A 15,753-nucleotide genomic window follows, 5' to 3' on the forward strand; every position below is an offset into this window, starting at 1 on the left:
AGACGCTATCTCAAAAACAAAACAAAACACCAATCTGGACTACGTTAGGTGCAGCTGGGATGCCCGCACTCAGAGATAGAGACCAGAGGATCCGAAACTCAAGGCCATCAGTGGCTCTACGTAGAAAATTCAGAGTCATCCTGCGCTACGTGAGACCTGGGCATAGATTCCTGCAGTTAGCCAGGGCTTCTTATGGAGGCCTGTAATAACTGACAAGCACAGCACCTGCGTTACAGCTCAACAGAATGGCTGCAGAGATGTTCTGACTTAACTTGCTCCAGCTCCCTTGCCCTGCCGGGAACGCACACGGCAGAGAAAACAGAGGGAGCCGAGTTAGATCTCGAAGTGCCTCTCCACTGCATGCAGAGGAACGCAGCAGTCCACAAAGCAATTATATAACCAGCTCTCATTTAATCACAAAATTAGTCATAATACCTGTTTTTTAAATTGTTATACTCTATTTATTTATGCGTTTGTGGAGGTAGGGACCAGAGGACAGCTTTTTTTTTTTTTCCCCTCTGTACCATGTGATCCCAGTCCCCTAACCCAGGTCATCTGGCTTCGTGGCAAGTGCCTTACCCTCTGAGCCATTTCCCTAGCCCATAATATTCTACTTAGGTGCCATTTTGCTTAAAAGTTTTTTTGGGTTTTTTTGTTTGTTTGTTTTTTGTGTTTTTGGTTTTTTTTTAGTTCGAGGCCAGCCTGGTCTACAAAGTGAGTCCAGGGCAGCCAAGGCTACATAGAGAAACCCTGTCTCAGGGAAAAGAAATGATCTCACCACATAATTCTGACTACTCTAGAACTCACTTTGTAGCCCAGGGTAGCCTCAATCACAAAGATCCACCTGCCTATGCCTCCCTAGTGCCGGCATTAAAGGTGTGCACCAGCACGGCTGCCAACAGTTTGCTTTCTTTAGTGGTACATGGTGGTACATGGAGGACTGTCTTCAGAAAAACCTCAGGACTCTGGCTCTTGCCCCTTTCCTTGCCACAGTAAACTTGCAGACAATGCCGTTTAAAATGGAACTTCCCAGAATAGAGAAAATTGAGCATTTAAGACTCAGGACTCTAGAACTTTGTTTGTAAATGCTCACATTAGCACGGCCTGAGCATTTAATTTACTTTTTCTTTTTTTAATTTTGGAATGCTTTCATATGTGTATCTTGGGCCTAGAAGTTTACATTAACCTCTGTGTATGTATATATGTGTGTGTGTGTTTACATACATACATATATATACATATTTATGTGTATATAAAGATGCTACAACTATATATATTCATCTATATTATATATGCATCGTTGTGTGCCTTCATGAAATTTGTATTCTAACTGGAATATTTCAGTCTATACCTCAGTATAGAAGGAAATAGTAGACCTTGTCCAACAATTTTTGTAAATGAGTTTATATATTCTAGACTTTACATCCTATATATAGAACCCTGGAATGTATACAAGACTGGTGTTTCCAAACATCATAACATCTGGGAATGTAAACAGTTTAATTCCTTACCTTTATAATTACAATTTAACACAGAATATAGATGCATGAAATGCAGTTACAGGCTAAAGCTCAGAGCACCGTGGTACTTTCGTGAAGTTAAAAAAAAACAATACAGAGTGAACACAGAGAGCTGAGCAGGCAGCTGATGACCACAGTCTAGCTGAGCACTCCTAGAAATACCAGTGGGAGTCCAGAGGACAGAGCACAGGACTCTGGGCTTCCATCCTGGGGCTCAGTAGAGCTGAAAGCCCGCTAATGTGACATATCAATAACAGTGGAATAAAAACTCACCGAAAAGATGAGACTTCATAAGTCGGGCATGGTGGCACACGCCTTTAATCCCAGCACTCAGGAGGCAGAGGCAGGTGGAGCAGTGTGAGTTCAAGGCCAGCCTGGTCCACAAAGTGAGTCCAGAACAGCCAAGGCTACACAGAGAAACCCTGTCTTGAAAAAACAAAACAAAACAAAAAAAGATGAGACTTCATACATATGTCCCTTATAGAGACACGATGGGAACCCTATCATGACACTTATTCTCTACCTTTCTGTTGTGTTTGGTGTTAATTTAGGGTTATTTGTAGGCCCTTGAAGTTCCAACACAGTTATTATTTCCTGGTTAGAAATTCCTCATATTAGGGGGCAGGGGTCCCAGCCTAACATTTAGTGTTGTGTAACCAGTTATTCACCCTGAATCCATTCTCTCCACATAACGACGCTGCCCAGTGACTAAAGCCTCTGTGTCCGTAGCTCGCGTTCTCAAACTTTCATCCGTCAGTGCCGTCTTCCCAACTGCGTACATCGTCTCCCTTTGAGGAAGTGTTCCTAGCGGACAGATCGTTGGCTTGGGCACTACTGAGGCGATGAGTTAGTTATTCTCGGGGAGCCTGGCTACTCATTCATAAAGTGGTTAAATGAGTCAGCATTGTGTTGTAGGCTGAATCCCGTCCCTCCAAACTTCATATGCTGTAGTGTATTCCAGTTGGGTTGTGGAATGTCTCGGTGGGCTAATGTTATGGATGCTGGGTCCCCAGCTCAGGGCACTGTGGAGCCTCTGGAGCCTGGCTGGCAGACGTTGCAAGCCTTTGGAGGTTACACCCACTTGTGGTTCCAGCCTGACTTTGCTTCCTGGCCTGGACCATGTGAGCAGGTGTCACCCTATGCTTCTGCTGACACTGGCTCCCCACACCATGATGAGCAGAAATGGCTCTGAGACTGTGAACCCAAAGCCTCACTCCCTCGAGTTGTCTCTGTCAGGTTATCTCCCACCATGATGGGAAAGTAACACCGGTGTCTCGGAACAAGTGACTGCGTTCAAAGAAGGCCACTGGATGTGGTCCAGCTCCATCTGACTTGAGCCTTTAAGAGAAAAGAACGTGGACACACCAGGAGACACCAGGGCCACATGCAGAGACGCAATGATAGAGGAGCCTTGGGCAGCCACCTACAAGCCGAGTAGAGGGCCCCGCTCAGACCTTCCAGAACTGTGGGAAAGTGAGTTTCTGATATTTCAACCACCCAGTTAGGGAGTCTTGGCTGGGCAGCCCTGTCGCACTGACACAAGGCTGCATGCCCCACAGCACCTGGCCAGTGTTGTGCCGTGGTGTCCACTGTCGTGTTGTTTTGTTGACCTGCTCCTTTCCCCAATGGCCTTGGACAGGTCCTACGCAGCTATGCCTAAGTCATCCCAGATGAAAGACCAAGAGGCTTTACTCAGATTTTGAGATCATTTTCTGAAAAGTCATCTGGAAATGGCAGCAATTTTTGTTTTTATGAAACACTTTTAATTTCACTTTTCCAAGTTTGGGTGATTTTTCCCTTCACTGAGCGTGAAATAAAATCTCATCATCACAGCGAAGAGGCAAGTGGAAATGATTAATAAATCTCAGTACCTTTGGTGTGGGCTTTGTAATCCCATCATTCTTGCTGTCTCTTACTAGTTTATTTCATGGCTTATCTCCTTTAAAACTCGAGATCGCAGAGATTTATGGTTCCGCTTACCTGGTCTTTTATTCTGCCCTTTTTCTCAGAATGGCAGTTTTGAGAATAAAGGATGTTTGGTCCATCACTCTGCCTTTGCAGAAGGCCGAGAGAAGGGGAGCCAATGAGCATTATCCGAGCATCTGGTCTGGTCAAGGCACTTTGCATATAATAACTTCTTTTGGAGACAGGTTCTCTTGGCTAGCCCGGAACTCCCAGAGATCAGCGTGCTGCTGCATCCTGAGTGCTGGGAATAAACCGTGCACCACGATGCCCAGCTGACGCTTTTTAAATTCCCATCCACTCTCCCAGAGTCAGTACCATATCATAGGTGTAGAAACTGAAGGTCAGAGGAGTCAAGGTCACAGCCACTTTGTGGTAGTGTCAGGGGTCCAAGCCACACTTACTTTCAGACTGAGCTATTTCTGCTCACTACTTGACTATGGTTTTTGTTTGTTTGTTTTTCTTTTAGCCTATGCTAAGGTTTTTATGGGACTAAAAAAAAAAAAAAAAAAAAAAACAGTTTGAATTTGGAGAGCTGAAAAAGACCAAAGTTTTGTGATTCTGCCTTTTCCAGCAGTTCATTTCCTGACTCCTCTGCTACCCAGGGTGCCACTCTTAGGGCCAAGAAGGAATGCCCTGTTGCATACTTTTGTAAGCTATTGCCCAAGCTAGCTATCAGCCCATGTACTCTGCAATGTCTGAATGCTCTTATATTCTGACAGCATTTGTTTCATTTTACACCCCTTTCTCTATTTGAGAACAACAGCAACAAAACCATGGTTTTAAAGGAGTGAGAGAAGAATACAAGTTGCTTTGTTAAAACTCTTTTTAGGTTAAGAATTCCATCTAAGGCTACCAGAAACTAGTGCTTTGAGTTCCTTGGAGACAGGTGCCGAGTCTAATTCCACTTAATATATTCATTGATTTCTTGAAGACAATAGCAAGAAAAATGTCACTCAAAATGAAAGATACTAGAAAATTCTTTGAAAGATCGTGGTTAATTTTAATTTGGAGGTTAGGTGGGGGAAAGGAACTGTCATGTCAAAGAAAAGTAAAAACTAATTTATGCAAGAATAAAGGCTGAAACTAGAATATACAACAAAGGAACTGGAAAATAAGCTGGGGGTCTGTGTGGATACTGTGTAAGCAGCCAATCACTGTGATGCTTCAGGAAGGATGACTGCCAGTTACCTGGAGATAAATGAGTTATAGGTCAAAGAATCACAGTGACTGTCTTATATTTCTGGGCTTCATTTAAAAAAAAAAAGACGTTAACTACATTTGTTTAATAGGAAAAAATAAAACTGGGGCATAAAGAAATATGCTAATTTTTCACAGCTATCAGTAAAAAGAGAGAGGGCTGACAAAATGGCTTGGAGAGTAAAGACGCCTTTGACCTGAGTTAAACTGTCAGAACCACATAAAGGTGGAAGGAAAGCACTGACTCCGCAGCGTTGTCCGCTGATTGCTACATGTGTGTGTGTGTGTAGGTCTCCACACACTCATCATACACACATTCACACACAGACACATACATACACAAGTCATACACGCACAAAGTCATAATAACTAAATTGTTTAAGATTACAGAAAATGGCCTTTAATCCCAGCACTTGGGAGGCAGAGGCAGGCAGATTGCTGTGAGTTTGAGGCCAGCCTGGACTACAGAGCGAGTCCAGGACAGCCAAACAGCCAAGGCTACACAGAGAGACTCTGTCTTGAAGAAAAAAAAAAAAAAAAGATTACAGAAAATGAATTAATTTGAAGGCTACACAGAGAAACCCTGTCTCGAAAAAAAGTAAAAGAAAGAAAGAAAGAAATTTGAAAAAGCTGGGCACAGTGGTGCATGCTGGTAATCCCAGCACTCTGGGAAGCAGGGGCAGGCAGATGTCTGTGAGTTCGAGGCCAGCCTGGTCTACAAAGTGAGTCTCCTTCTACCGTATGAGCTCTGGGGATTAAACTCGGGTTCTCAGGCTTGGTGGTGGCAAATGTGTTTATATACAAGCTGCCTTGCTGGCCTATTGCTGTTGTAACTGTCTTCAATCTGACCCAAGCCATGTGAGTGTTCTACCACTCTGTTCTGCTGTGTTATATCCCAGCTCAGAGGGGTTATTTCAGGTAAAGAGCATTTAAAAAACCTCAGCGTGCCTAAGGAGCCCCTAGAAACATGTTTAAGTCCATCAAAGCATACCTCTGTGTACCCGTCTCTTGTTCTAACGGGACAGGGAGCCCATGGTCTGAGAGAGACAGACTTAGACAGAGGCCAGCTGGTTACAGAAGAGGAGACCAAAATAGAAGGCTCTCAGTCAGGTACTTTCTGAAACTAGAATGTTCTCTGCAGACTTCACATTTGTTTTGTTCGGGGGTAGGGGGGGCAGAGGGGGCGAGGGGGCGGTGTCCCATTTTTTTTTCACTGGAGGAAGAGACTTCATATGTGAACTTTATGATAAAAGTTGTGTCTTTTTTATTTGTTTTAATTTTGGCTTTTTGAGACAAGATTTCTGAATGTAGACCTGAATGGCCTGATACATATTATCAGGCCAAGCTGGCCTCAGACTTACTCTTCTGGCTCTACCTTCCAAGTACTGGTTTATAAACATGTGTTGCCAGGCCTGCACCATAGCACCAGGTCCAAGGGCAACTCCTTTTCTCCCCCTTATGATTTATTTATGTATTTATTTTGCTTTGGTGTTGTCTCTGCATGTCTATCTGTGTGAGAGTATCAGAACCCCTGGAACTAGAACTGAAGTTACCGACAGTTGTAAGCTGCCATGTGGGTGCTAGGAGCCAGTGCTCCTAACTGCTGAGCAGTCTCTCTAGCCCCCCAGAGCTGACTTTTAATTACATGCAAGAAAACAGAATGGAGTTTTCATTGGGAATGCTTTCTCTTTTACTCGTTGCTTCTGCAAAGCAGAATATAGGTAATGACACATTCATAGTTTCTTATTTCATCCTTGATTTTTAGCTTGAATTATTCAGTAAAAGGTGCTTTTCTCCTATAAGTATTTATAATTTTAACAAGCAAAGTATATACTTAAAGGATGTTTGTTTAAGAAAAAAGACCTAGACGGGTGTGGTGATGCACACCTTTAATCCCAGCACTCCTGAGGCAGAGGCAGGTGGATCGCTGTGAGTTGGAGACCAGCCTGGTCTACAGAATGAGTCCAGGACAGCCAAGGCTACACCGAGAGACCCTGTCTCAAAAAACCAAAAGAAAAAAGAAAAATAGAAAAAAGACCTATTAAGATGATAATAGTAGCAGTCTCCTCTCTTATAAAATATAACTTGTATATTTGGTTATAAAAATAAAAGTATTTTTACTAATACCTTTTTCTTTGTGAGGGAACACACTTATTCAACATGACGTCTTTATTCTTGTCAAAGTGTTGAGAGAAAAGCAGAGCAAACAAGTCCTTAAGTGTAAAGGGGGACTGTGTTTCTCTCACCAGGAACTGAGATAGTAACACACTGTAGGCAAGAGCTGGAGAACATGGCTGCTCTTCCCAAGGATCTGGGTTCAGTTCTCAGAACACACAGGGTGGCTCACAACCATCCTACCTCTAGCTCCTAGGGATCTGATGCTCTCTTCTGGCTTTCTTGGATGCCAGGCACATGCATGGTACACAGACATACATGCAGGCAAAACACCCATACACATAAAATTAAAAGCAAAAGCCAATTGTACGGAAATAGGAAAATCAAAATTCCAATATGTCTTCACCCTAGGAAACTCTTCTTGCCACTTAAGCAATAACAATATTCCAAACTAAAATACATAATACACACGCATCATGCATCCTTACATATATGCACATGTGTTCATATGTGTGTGCAGCTTTATTTTTTGTCTCTTTCAAGCTCTTTATTTTGCTTACTTCATTGAAAAAAGTCAGCACATGCACACCACTGGTTGGTTATGGAGCCAGCAGCCTTTTGTGTGTGGAGGGGGGTGGGGGGGTTATTGTTTGGTTGTTTTTTGCTTTTAATTGTTTTGGCTTTTGGTTTTTTGTTTGGTTTGGTTTTTCCAGATAGTGTTTCCCTATGTAGCTTTGGCTGTGCTGGACTCACTTTGTAGACCAGGCTGACCTCGAACTCATAGAGATCTTTCTGCCTCTGCCTCCCTGAGTGCTGGGATTACAGATGTGTGCCACTGCACCTGGCTCGGTTTGCATCTCACTACATAGTTTTGGCTGTCCTAGAACTCACTATATACACCAGGCTGACCTCAAATTCAGAGACTCACCTGCCTCTGGCTCCCTAGTGCTAAGATTAAAGGTATGAGCCACCACGCCGGGCTCTGGAGGATTTTAAAGAATTGATCACTGTTGTTTAAAAAATAGATCATAGCTGGATTTGATCATGTACACACATAACCTCAACTCTTGAGAGGTAAAGGCAAGAAAATAAGGAGTTCAAGGTCATCCCTAAGCTGTATAGTGAATCTGAGGCTAGCCTGGGCTACATGACAGCCTGTCTCAAAACAAAACAAAGAATTTGCAATTCCAAAGTCAATGGTATGGCACTGGTAACTTTAGAATATCTGGCAGTTTCTGGGCTTTCTCTGACATCCAGTATCCTTAATGCTACATTCTAAATTCATTTTAAACAAGCCACAAGAAAAAAAAAATCTCATAAATAAATCGTGAAGATTTGATCTTCCTCCTGGGAAATGTCTCTTGACTCTCATTCACAGTCTTAGCAGGCCTTTTCCAGTAGAACACAGGTCCTTCTCAACTTAGGAGCCCGGTGCCAGTGTTTTTAAAATCCATAGGTCATTCATTTGGAACTGTCAGTGCCCCACAGTTAGATATTTGCTCTCACTTACAAATGAATTTTAACATAACAGAGTTGAAATGCAGCACAGAAAATGGAGAGCAGCACGAGGGAAAGCTACAAGTTCGCAGTTCATCAATCAGCTGCACACACTCCTAGCTGCAGCAGCCTGTGGCTGTGGGTGTGAGCACTGTGTAGTGGTGGCGCACCCCTTTAATCCCAGCACTTGGGAGGCAGAGGCAGGCGGATCGCTGTGAGTTCGAGGCCAGCCTGGTCTACAAAGCGAGTCCAGGACAGCCAAGGCTACACAGAGAAACCCTGTCTCAGAAAGCAAAAACGAAACAAAACAAAACAAAAACAAATAAACAAACAAGAAGTGTGGAAACTGAGGCAGAAAGAGGTCAAACAACCTGCCCCAGATTCATACATACAGGGCGTGGGCCAGAGATTTGATTCCGGGCAGTCAAGCTCTTCCAACCTGAACTAGCTTCCCGGGATCTGTACTGCATGTTGAGGATACAAAAATGAGCAAGACATTGCTCTAAGCTTCTGAAAGTGGGAGGAATGGACCCGAATTGGTTTTGTTTGTTTATTTTGAGGCAAGGCCCCACTACGTAGCCCTGCTTAGTCTAAATTTGGTAATTCTAGCCTCAGCGTCCCAAGGGCGCTGTCAGCATGCACCACCATGCTCAATTCCAGACATTTCCTCACGGTGTCACATGTAGTCCCTAGTGGCAGAGCTAAGTGTCTGGTACAAGTACTCACAGGGAGGTGTGAAACAGTCTGTGAGGTAAGAGGGCATGGTCTGCTCAGAGGCATTTTATGTGTCACGCTTAACTCTGAGGTGCATTCTGTCTGAAGAACAGGCTGGCTTGCTGTCCTTTGTTCTTTATGCTGGAAACAAAGAGATGAGGCGAGGGAGTGCCAAGTAACTGTGGGACTGCAGCCAGCAAAGAGTGACAGAGGGAATGACCTTCCTTATCCTGTTTGTCCCAGACCAGGCTTGAATTGATGACTCTCCTGGGACTTCTCCTGTACCCCGAAGGCTAGCTCTGCAGAAATACAAGGCAGGTGGACAGACAGACAGACAAATAGACAGACAAAGAGGAAAACTAGTGGACAAGATTAATGAAGAGAAACCTGTAGGCTTCCCCCAAGACTTAGCTGGGCCTAGAGGCAGACTACATTTCGCCACCTCCTGATCAGCCTTCAAGTGAGGGATCTTGCTAGGAGTGGTGGCGCAGTCCTGTGATATCAGCAGTCAGGAGGCTAAGGCAGGCAGCCACTCAGTTGAGGCCAGCATGAGCTATACATCCTTTCTCAAGTAAAACAAAATGTCTAGGATATATGATTTGCTCGCTCTCTCTCTCTCTCTCTCTCTCTCTCTCTCTCTCTCTCTCTCTCTCTCTCTCTCTCTCTCTCTCTCTCTCTCTCTCTCTCTCTCTCTCTCTCTCTCTCTCTCTCTCTCCCCGAAGTGTTTAGTTGCAGATGCCTTTCGGAATAGAGTATTTAGATTTCAAGAGGAAATGCTTAGAAGAAAGAAGCAAGCTTTAACCTCTAGTCTGTTGGAGGAGTCTCTGGAGTCTAGACAGCGTCTTAGGAGTCGGAGCCAGCTTTGTGGTAACTCATGAATAAATAATACACTCAGCACTGCCTGTTGACTCGATGCTCTGAGCAAATGCCACGCAGGTTAGAGGGTCATATCACCTTCTGAGTTTAGCTAATGGCCCAGAAATGCGTGTTCCTCAAGTCCCTCTCGCGTCTCCTTACTTTTCTTTTGAGTGTCCTCTCCCTCCACGCCCACACTCCACTGTTTGCTTCCTGACGTTGACCCCACGAGGCCCTGAGTGGGCTTCCTTATTAAAGCTTGGGCTAATGAAATACAAACTACTTCAGTCGTTTCTTAGAGAGAGAAAGATTTGTGAAAATAGAAGAAACAGAAAATGCATCATAGGGAAACAGAGCAGCTTCCAAGATGGGAGCAAGAGAAGATGGTGCAGCTCAGAGAATAAAGCAGAAGCCAGCAGAGTGCTGTGTGCTGGGTAGGGGTGTGGGCCCCTCATCATTAATGCTCGGTGGTCCAGGAAGCACACCAAGATGTAAAAAGGGGGTAGTTGGATGAGATCTGGATCTCTGGAAGATCATCTACCGGTGCTGTGGAGATTTAGTGAAGGGGGAGCCTAGTAAAATGATTATAATGTTTATCCAAGGAGAAAGTAATAAGGTAGTCTTAGGAAAGAGAGAAGGAAAGGGGTTAGTTTGAGAAATCCTAAGTAAAGGGCATTTCCGGATTTGACATCGAGAAAGAAGAGGCCCAGGTGATGCCATTGAGTCATGCCAAGAAGGGACAGCTAGGTTCTGAAAAAGGCACTGAGTTCTGTTTTGCACACTGAGTTCGATGGGGCTTTTGGGTGGGCATGAGACAAGATCGCCCTCAGTAGCTCAGACTGGCCTCAGACTCACGGCATTCCTTGAGTGCTGAGCTGCTAGGGATGTGCCAGAGTGTTCGGCTCAGGCTGAAGTCCTGATGGGACACCTCGGATTGGTCGGGAAGCTCTTGGACACACGGGCTTGGCGTTCAGGGTAGTAATACCGTCGGAGACATAGATAGAGGATCACCAGTGAGTGGCTTCTGTGGGTGCAGGGAGCCCATGCAAGGATGGTGAATGTACCCGAAAAACAGAAAGCAAGCCCAGGGCAGAGCTTCTGTTGTGCAGAATGGAGAAGAGGGGCGTGAGATGGGCGAGGCTCCATCAGAGCACCCCTTGTTTCCATGGGGAGAGCTGCAGTGCAGGAGGGGAGACACAAAAAACCTGACAGAGCTGGTGAGGCAGCTGTACAGAGGCAACTCTGGGAAATGTGATCAGCTTCAATGTCACATGCTTAGAGTGGCTTTCCTCAGCCTCTTTGCATTCATTCGTCCACTCATGCCCTCATTTGTGGGTGAGTATTGTTATTTGATTGTTTTTACAAAGTTCACATATATACACTTTGCGTGCTGACCCCTCTCACCTCCCACCTACCTCCCTTCCCCTCCCTATCCATCCCCTCCACAAATCTTTGTTAAACAGTCACATGTCTTTACTTTGTTTTGTAACCCACTAAGATTAACCAGAGGCCATCCATGTGACCATGGGTTTGGTGCCTTCCATTTGGAGCCTGGTGAACACAGCACAGGGCACACAACAAAAACAGCAATTTTTCTCCTTTCCCAGAGCTCAGAGGCAAAGGGTAGGGTCCCATGAATATTTGTGGGCGTTGTTTTATTTTATCCTCTATTGTGTGTGAGTGTTTTGCCTGCATCTATGTCTGTGTATAATATGCATGCCTGGCACCTTTGGAGGCCAAAAGAAGACATCAGATCCCCTGGAACTGGAGTTACAGATGTATTTGTGAGCTACCCTGTGAATGCTGGGAATTGAACCCAGGTCTCTAGGAAGAACAACCAGTACTCTTAACCACCAAGCCGACTCTGTATCCTCAATGTTTGTGGGTTTTGAGACAAGGTGTCACTATGTAGCCCAGCTCATCTTAAACTTGCGGTGGTGCTCATGTCTTGGTCATGTCCCAAGAGCCTATGGCAGGCACGTGCCACCTGTTTAAAGCTGGTCACCCCTGACTGATGAGGCAGCCAACTGCCTAACTTGTTTCCCTTTTTACCCCCAGACCATGTTTAACACCAAATAGGTACAAGATAAGTGTTTTGAATGAAAGCGGAATGATCTATTAGAATAGTGCATACAGTAGTGATAGTTGTATTTTCTGATGGGTTTAAATATTAACTTTACCTCTAGGACCTTGGAGGCTGTGCTAGTTAATTTTCTGTCAACTTGACACAGGTTAGACTAATTTGAGAAGAGGGACCCTTAATTGAGAAAAATGGCTCCACCAAATTGACCTGCAATGCATTTTCTTGATTAATGATTGATGGGGGAGGGCCCAGCTCACTGTAGGTGATGCTGTTCTGGGGCTCATAGTCCTGGGAGCTGAAAGAAAGCAGGCTGAGCAAGCCAGGAAGCAGCACATCTCCTGGCCTCTGCTTCAGCGCCTCTTCCAGGCTCCTGCCCTGACTTCCCCGTGGTAGGCTGTGATATCAAACTGCAAACTAAAATAACCCTCTCCCCCTGAGTTGCTTTTAGTTATGTTTTATCACAGTAGTAGGAGCCCTGACTAAGACGAGAGCCTTAGTTTGTGGTACAGGGTGGAAGTAATGCTGCCTTCCAGGATGGAAGAAGTAATGCTGGCCTCCCAGGCAGGGATGGCAGCACCTAACATCGTATCCAGCCTCTGTACTGCGTTCTCCCAAGTCTGCCTGCTTCTCCATCCTGTCATGGCCACTTGTCGTTCTGATGCAGACCACTCTCTGCTCCACAGAATGCCCTGCCACAGCCTGCTCGTGTCTCCAGCATGCCTTTCTTTATTAAAAGAGGAGATGAGGGAAGAATCGGTGGCTGGACTTCCCAGCATTGCTCTCCATTCTTAGTCATTGCAGCTTTGCAGCTTTTTTGGAAAGATGATCCAAAAATTGCCCACTTTGCAGCCATTATGTTGAAGGATTTCTAAGATTTTTTTTTTTTATTACTCCAGAATTCTATGACCCTAAGTAGAAATGGACCCTTTGGCATGGAATACAGAGTCAAAATCTTGAGCCTCCTCTTTTCTTCTTTTGACTTCTCCAGTCTGTGGCGGCTCTCAGCTCCAGCTCCTCTTCACATTTGCAGGGATGCTGGAAACAAACTCAACATAATGCGATATCAGTGACTTTCAGTACATTCAATTAAGAGAGTAAACGAGGTACACTGAACTCATTGCTCTGGCAGGTACCCGTCAGTGACCTGTTTTAGTAGTATTTTCAAATTTCCATGCAGATATATTGTGATGAATGACACCAGAAATTAAGGAGCCATGTGTGTTCCTGTGGTCCAGCTACTCAAAGCTTGAATCAGAATTGTGTGAGCCCAGGAGTTCAAGGCAGCTGGAACAGTACAATGAGACCATATCTCTAAAATAAAGAAATAGGGGCTGGAAAGATGGCTCACTGATAAAGAGCAATGGCTGTTCTTCTAGAGGACCCAGGTTCAATTCCCAGCACCCACATGGTGGCTCACAACCATCCAGGCTCACAGGCTCTGACACTCTTCCTGGACTCCATTGGCATATACATGATGCACAGACATGCATGCAAACACAATACACACAGGCTTAAGTTTTTAAAAGGTTAATAAAATACAGTGGGAAGGGATGTATTTCTTCAAATACAGGATTATGATAGCCACTTCCTCTTTGCTGGACATCGTATAGAATTATCAATACAAAATTGCTGTTATCCTTGCTCAGGATACCCTGTTCTGCCTTCAGTGACATTGTTTTAATGAGTTTTCTGCTCTGAGCTCTGCCAAAGAGAGGGTTGAGAGTATAGCTCAGTGGTAGAGCACTTGCCTAGCATGTGTGAGACCTTGAGTAGAATTCCTGGTACCACCGGTGGGGGGATGGGAACAGCACAGAGATATTCTTGCCGTGTCCCACTTACATTGTAAAATGTCCTTTAACCTGCAGGAAGGTGGCAGTGGTTTTTGAAGTCTCACTCTCATTCTGAAAATGCTAGTTATGAGATTGTTGGGACTCAGTTAATGTAGTCAGGAAAGTGCTTGCTTCTTAACGCTGAGGACCTAAGTTTCTCTCTCTCTCTCTCACACACACACACACACACACACACACACACACACACACACACCAGCCCAAGTAAAGAAGTCAGGCCTGGTGAGCACATGCATGTAATCCCAGCACTAAGTGGGGAGAGACAGACAGACCCTTCGAGCACACTGCCCAGCCAGCCTAGTCTACTTGGCAAGCTCCAAGCCAGTAAGAGACCAAAAAGCAAGGTAGATGGCACCTTCTGACACCTGCACTTGTCCTCTGGCCTCCATCTGCACATGCACACCACACATATATACCTGCACACACACACACACACGATAGAATGAATATATACATTTAATATTGTCCAGGGCAGTGTCAGTGATGCTGGGGCACCAGCTGTGCCTCTGGGATCACCACCAGTAGATGGTCCTGCTTAGACTCATTTCCCACACAGGAAAGGAAATGGCTTCTAACACCTTAACCTCCAGAGTCAAAGTGCTGGGGACTCCATGTTAGTTAACTGTTATTGTACGAGACATTACCCTAATTAATCGGAAGCCAGTGACTTGCATCATATATCAGCTAGAAAATTAATGAGGTATATTGAGTTCATTGTGGAAGATAAAAATCGATTGTCTTGCCTGCCTAAAACCAGCAAATTTATCACAGAATTTCCAAGGGACGGGACTCCAGAGGTAGCCTAGCTGAGGGCTTGACTGAGCCCTAGGCTCCTCTTCTTCTAGGCTCACACACACATTGTAAGCAGGAGGCTTTGGTTCCCTGCTCTGTGGACCTCTTCATAGAATCTCAGGCTATGGTCATGGCCCCTCACAGGGCTCAGACTGATCCTGGTTCATCACAGGAGAGAACTACCCAAGTTCATGAGTGTTGGGGGGAGGGGAAGGCTGGAGGCCATCTCTATATCTTTTACCATCTTCCCCAGGGTTAAGGTTAGCCTTGGAAGGCCAAGCCAATACCAGCCAGTTCCAATGGCGTGCTGTTTCCAGTACTGCTGTTCTATGCACTTGGCCCCACCCCTCCTTTTCCTAGAAGTTTCTCTTTCTTCCTGATGATTTTCTTTTCTTTCTTTTTTTGGGGGAGGGGGGGTTTGAGACAGGGTTTCTCTGTGTAGCCTTGGCTGTCCTGGACTCGCTTTGTAGACCAGGCTGGCCTCAAACTCACAGCCATCTGCCTGGCTCTGCCTCCCTAGTACTGGAATTGAAGGCGCGCGCCACCATGCCCAGCTCTTCCTGGTGATTTTCTATTAGATGGTTAGTGGCCTGTCTGGGAGCCTGCACTGCTCAGAATTACCGCAGTCCTCCCCCATGTCTCATTAAGTTTGAGTTTAGTGAACAGCAAAGTGTGTTCCTTCACTCCTAGAGGACAGATGCCGCTCTGTAGGGGTTAAGCACGGCACATCACTCACTTCTCTCTACAGTGTGAAAAGCCCAGCCGTGTGTGCTTGTGGTCCAGACTGTCTGCATGTTTATACTTTAGGCCCAGCCCCTTTCTTCTCCAAGAACAATGTCTTCCTCTGCAGCTTTTGCATCCACCAGGAAACTGTCCCTAAATCTCTGCGTTGCACATCCCCACTGCAAGCCCTATTGTGTGCTACACACCTGGTTTGTGCTTGCTATTTACATCGCAAGTGTTGGGCATTGTAAACAAATGTCATTTCACAATCAACACAATACATACTATGTGAAAATTTTCATGCTTGTAATTTGTTCTGTCAATATGAAGAATATACCAAGACTACTTTGCAATTGCAAGGTTTCTTTTTTTCTGCAATATTTTGTAGCCAGTCTGGGAAATTTCCTACTGTGACACCTTCATACTGCATTTAAACCCCAGTAGA

General features: G+C 45.0%; 1 protein-coding gene across 1 annotated transcript in view; it reads left to right on the forward strand.

The window, feature by feature from the left end:
* The window catches only part of Micu1 (mitochondrial calcium uptake 1), a 127,198-nt gene that overhangs the window by 57,692 nt on the left and 53,753 nt on the right, over positions 1–15,753 (forward strand). The window lies entirely within an intron of this gene.

Source organism: Acomys russatus, chromosome 11 (genome assembly GCF_903995435.1).
Source record: "Acomys russatus chromosome 11, mAcoRus1.1, whole genome shotgun sequence".
Classification (NCBI taxonomy): Eukaryota; Metazoa; Chordata; class Mammalia; order Rodentia; family Muridae; genus Acomys; species Acomys russatus.